Source organism: Onychostoma macrolepis, chromosome 09 (genome assembly GCF_012432095.1).
Source record: "Onychostoma macrolepis isolate SWU-2019 chromosome 09, ASM1243209v1, whole genome shotgun sequence".
Lineage (NCBI taxonomy): Eukaryota > Metazoa > Chordata > Actinopteri > Cypriniformes > Cyprinidae > Onychostoma > Onychostoma macrolepis.
The window spans coordinates 11,702,958-11,708,749 of NC_081163.1; the positions used below are offsets into that span (position 1 = coordinate 11,702,958).

General features: G+C 38.6%; 1 long non-coding RNA gene across 1 annotated transcript; it reads left to right on the top strand.

The window, feature by feature from the left end:
• Window positions 1-891: 891 nt before the first annotated feature.
• On the top strand, window positions 892-5,404 carry LOC131546655 (uncharacterized). The gene is made up of 3 exons (XR_009272762.1): window positions 892-950; window positions 2,312-2,370; window positions 5,282-5,404. It is a non-coding gene; the product is annotated as an uncharacterized LOC131546655 (long non-coding RNA).
• The last annotated feature ends 388 nt before the right edge of the window (window positions 5,405-5,792 follow it).

Below are 5,792 nucleotides of genomic sequence, written 5' to 3' on the forward strand. Positions count from 1 at the left end.
ATTCATAAATTCCATGTGAACCAGTGGTTGCAACCAACTTCAGTATTGTGACATATTTCCAAGGGGAACTAAATATACTTGGCTTAATTTGAGGGCACCTACTCGCCATCTCTTACTCACCTGACGGTTAAATGGAAGTGGTTAAGGATGTTCAACCCTAGCTGTCAAACTGACGTCATTAGATAAGGAACATGTCGCCAATCCAAAGGAGAAGCAAATTTTCAGATTTCAACTAAATGTGTGTTCTTGATTCCACTTTAAATTAATAAAGTCCATGCATGTGAACCGGTAAAAAAACCAAGTAAAAATAATAATAATAATTTTTGGCTTAATTTTAGGGCACCTTCTTAAGTAAATAGGATCAATTTCTATTTCATTGCTCTTGAAATAAGGTATCAATATAGATTACACAAGTAGGCCGATACACACTTTGAGCTTAGTAGAAAGCTAATTGGTAATAAACAGATGATACTGAACATGTCTTCCTATAGTTATCGCTGTGATTGACATGATGAAATATTGCAAAGGTTTTTAATGGCTTAAAGGCTCTTTACACTTGCTGTGACTTCTGAAGTACGCTTGTGCATAGGCAGCTTAATTTGCACATTATCTTTTAAGGAAATTACTGTGCAGATCAATCCCACAAAGTGAGTCATCCGTACCTCCCAATTACAAAAGATTAAAATCAGCCGCGCAGGATGGAAGCACTATTGGTGCACTGAGTTACTGACAGCACATAAAACGAGAGCAATTTTGGAAGCAAGTACAAAGATATATTACTGGTTTCATATTCAAAAGATTTAAATGAGGTTGCTTTTGACCCATAGCAGTGGTACAATGCCATTTTCAAAGATTTACAAATATGCAAATTCATTCTTTGGAATGCTGGAGCGCCTGGTAACACTGAGGGAACTGGGTCCCTCATGATTAAGATCTGCATCCTTCCCCAGGTGAGCTAGTCTCCAGAGACTTTTCATCTTACTGATGCTTTCCAGGCTTCTCGTCTCTTGAAAATGACAAAAAGCATCCCTTTATGAGCTGACTGCATTTATTTATTCTGGGACCGGTTTATGGCAAAGAAATGATGTCTCTGTGCATGTCCTCCAAATTGCAAGGAGGTATTTATTTATTTAAATCATTTTGGTACCTTGTTCCACACACTTGAACTGAACTATGTTGTTTAAAATTCAATCCCAGTACGTTATGCATTCTGTAATTTAAATTCTTTTTTCTTTACATCTAATAAATGCAACCCACTGGGCAGTGTGATTTAGAGTTGGGTTGTGGGTTTTTAATGCGGGGGAAAAAAGTTTACTGCTTCCAGGTGAACCACCAATGCATTGTTTCATAATTAATAAGCAAATAAAGACACTAGAGAAAACCTAAAGCTTCTGCTGAACTCTCAGAGGTAATTAGCACCTCTATAAGCATGCAACTTCACAGAATCCTCCTGAATAATTGTTTCTCCCACCCAAAGGATTTCATCAACCTCTGTGTGGCGAAACAGGGGAAGGAAAAAAGTGTGGAATTTTCAGCTGTTGTTTAACATTCAGTGGAGCCTGAAATGAAACATGGTTTAGACCTGTAAATCCTGAAGTGGTATATATCGCTGCTTGTTTTTAAACACCGACCATGTGGATCACAAAATATAATCTATTTTGCTATTAAAGCAAGGAATCAGGGATAAGACAATGAAAACACAACAATAATGAATACTGATTGGAGATCAGGGGCTGACAAGCTCCAAAAACAACAAAAAGCACTATAAAATTACCATAATAATAGCTACAACTCATGCACTATATTCTAATCAATGTGATATTGCTTTAGTTCAATAAACAGGAAGTTAAAATTGATTAACTTAGATTTTAGACACAATATTTAAATCAGTGAATCAGTGTTTTTGAACAAATCAACTGAGTGAATGGTTTAATGACTCACTCATTAATTTTAAAGGGGTCATCGGATGCAAAATTCACTTTACAAGTTTTTTGAACATAAATGTGTGTTGGAAGTGTGTGTACCCCTTTCACAAATCAGGCTGTTCTGAGATTCCTGTCCGAATGACGTAGTTCTGCACAGGCCGCTCCCACGATAGTGGATTGACAAGGCCGTCTTACCTTAGACGCGCCCTGAGTGAGCAGAGAGCTGTCCGCCATTGTATTGACTCGTGCAGGGGAAGACAAGAATGTCTCTGATTAAGCGATTGAGGTGTTTTGTTGGATGTAATAATGAATATGGCAGTCGTCATTTACTCCCGACATCTGAGCCGCTGAAGATGCAGAGGATTAGCGGTACTTTTGTTTTGAAGGGAATGTGCCGATCCCAATCTACATAAATGCGTCTATGTTCGCCTCACCTACAGAAGAAGTGAGTATAAGGGTTTTTATAAATCTTTGCAAATCGCCTAAATTCCTAATAATGTGCTAGTTAGCCAGTTTTCACGGCTGAAGTTTACAGTCTGCTCGTCACTCCACAGAAGAGAAGGGCGGGGTCAGCAGAGCTCATTAGCATTTAAAGCAACATGGACTAAAAAACAGCTTGCTGAAAACAGAGCTGATTTTGACAGGGTAAAAAAAGGTGTTTTAATAAGGATAAATTTTAACCAAAGCATGTTATAGACTTTTCATTAAGACCCTAAAGAATCATATCAGCTTGTGGAAAATGGGCATCCGACCCCTTTAACGATCTAAGCTTATGGTCTAAAGTGCAAGGCGCAGGTGCACTTTGGGCGTGTCTGAACCCACTTTTGCTAGTTTAACGACGGGAAAAATGGTCAGCACAACCGGCGCTAAAAGGGTTGTCCCTATTCTCTTAATGAGTAATGGGTGTGTTTTGGGCATAACGTGCAATAAACCAATCAGAGTCTCATCTCCCATTCTGTTTAAGAGCCAGTTGTGCTCGCGCCATGACGGATTCTCTATTTACTCAGCGGAATTTACAAGAGCAAAAACTGAACACGTCTCCAGAGACGAAATGGAGCTGATCGTGCGCGAGGTAGCCTAATTCAGATACATGCAATTACTATCCATTATGACATGTAGGCATTTTTATGTTTATGTAGCCTATATAATAAATCTTTTACACTGTAATCCTTTCATTTTTAATATTTGGCATGGTTGTGTGCTGCTGCACGTCCCTGTGTGTGTAATAAGCAGAGTGTACGCGCGTTGTGGACCCGCCTATGGGCGCATATTACTAACGCACTTTTTAAATTAAAAAAAATAAAATACTGCGCAATTGACTTTAGACCAGGTTTTAGTTGGTCAATGGCACAGTCTATTTCATTTGCCTCAAAATAGCAACGTGCCAGAACACACCTCATTTTCAGACCAGCACGCCTATGCAACGCAAATACGTTTGCTATTTAAACAACGTGGCACAGGATGGGAAAATAATAACTGCGTCAGGCTGAAACTAGCGAAAAACACGCATTGCGCTGGATGTATGATAGACAGTCGTCACTTTTTTTGTTCTTGAATGAATCAGCGTTTATATACGAATCAGTTCAGTGGATGATTCAAAGTTTAGTTGCTAAATGATTTGCTTGCTTTGAACAAATCAGTTGAATGAATGTTTTAACGACTCGCTCATGAAGATGATCACTTGTCACTACCTACTGGCGGAACAATGTGGCTAACTTGCTGAAAAAAAAAGTGAACTATTCCTTCAAAGTATTCAAGGCAAGAAATGTATTATTGTTTCAGATAGTCTTATAGCATTTCTAATACATACAGGTGCATCTCAATAAATTAGAATGTTGTGAAAAAGTTCATTTTTTCTTGTAACTTATTTCAAAAAGTGAAACTTTCATATATTTTAGATTCATTACATGTAAAGTAAAACATTTCAAAAGTTTTTGAAATCAGTATCTCAAAATATTAGAATATTTACATTTGAGTTTCAATAAATGACCATCCATACAGTATAAAGTCTGGATATCTCTTGTTCTTTGAAACCACGATAATGGGGAAGACTGCTGACTTGGCAATGATCCAGAAGACGATCATTGACACCCTCCACAAAGAGGGTAAATCACAGAAGGTCATTACTGAAAGGTGTGGCTGTTTACAGAGTGCTGTATCAAAGCATATTAAATGCAAAGTTGACTGGAAGGAAGAATTTGGGTAGGAAAAGGTGCACAAGCAACAGGGATGACTGCAAGCTTGAGAATACAGCCAAGCCAAGCTGATTCAAACACGGGAGAGTTTCACAAGGAGTCGACTGAAGCTGGAGTCAGTGCATCAAGACTCACCACACTCAGACATCTTCAGGAAAAGGGCTACAAAGCCACTTCTGAACCAGAGACAACGTCAGAATCATCTTACCTGGGCTGTGGAGAAAAAGAACTGGACTGTTGCTCAGTGGTCCAAAGTCCTCTTTTCAGATGAAAGTAAATTTTGCATTTCATTTGGAAATCAAGGTCCCAGAGTCTGGAGGAAGAGTGGAGAGGCACAGAATCCATGTTGCTTCAAGTCCAGTGTGAAGTTTCCAGTCTGAAGTGATGATTTGGGTTGCCATGTCATCTGCTGGTGTTGGTCCACTGTTTTCTGAAGTCAACGCAGCCATCTACCAGGAAATTTTAGAGCACTTCATGCTTCCTTCTGCTGACAAGCTTTATGGAGATGCTGATTTCATTTTCCAGCAGGACTTGGCACCTGCCCACACTGCCAAAGGTACTAAAAGCTGGTTCAATGACCATGGTGTTACTGTGCTTGATTGGCCGGCAAAGTCACCAGACCTGAACCACATAGAAAATCTATGGGGCATTGTCAAGAGGAAGATGAGAGACACCAGACCCAACAATGCAGATGACCTGAAGGCCACTGTCAAAGAAACCTGGGCTGCCATACCACCTCAGCAGTGCCTCAAACTGATCACCTCCATGCCACACCGAATTGAGGCAGTAATTAAAGCAAAAGGAGCCCCTACCAAGTATTGAGTACATATACAGTAATATACATACTTTCCAGAAGGCTGTTTTTTTTATTGGTCTTATGAAGTATTCTAATTTGTTGAGATAGTGAATTGGTGGGTTTTTGTTAAAAGTGAGCCTAAATCATCACAATTAAAAGAACCAAAGACTTAAACTACTTCAGTCTGTGTGCATTGAATTTATTTAATACACGAGTTTCACAGTTTGAATTGAATTACTGAAATAAATGAACTTTTTCACGACATTCTAATTTATTGAGATGCACCTGTATTATCTGTTCAGTATTCTTGAAGTAAAAATGACAATGTAAAATAAATCCATCCACTGTGTTTTTTTTTTAAATAGGAGAGGAAGGGCTGGAGAATGGCAGCAATTCAAGACAATATCAAGGGAGTTAGAGAGTTATCATCGTCATAGCATACTCTGAATAAACTCACAGTGCAAGCAAAATGCATACGGATATGTGAGGAAACAATTCATATTCTGAAATATGTGTGCTTTGAGATCCAAAGCCAATTTCACATGGACAGATGAAATATTGATTTAAGTAGCTGAAACCCCAGAGCTGCAATAGTTTTGCTTAAAACATCACATCATTCAGTTTACCCAGTTCAAACTCTAACAAACAGACCTTTGTGTAAAGACATGGCCACAGTTTCCTTCCTGTGAGAGGCTTTAAGTTATTTATTTATTAATTTATTTTTCTTTTGCTTTATGAAATTCACTTTATTAAAGAAATAACTAGTGGTGTGGACTGTGTGTGTTTGTGCTTGTGTTCAGTCCAGGCCAGCAGATCACCACTCGAGACCCTGGCCTACATTTTAAACATGATTGCAAACTTCAAGACAATGTACTA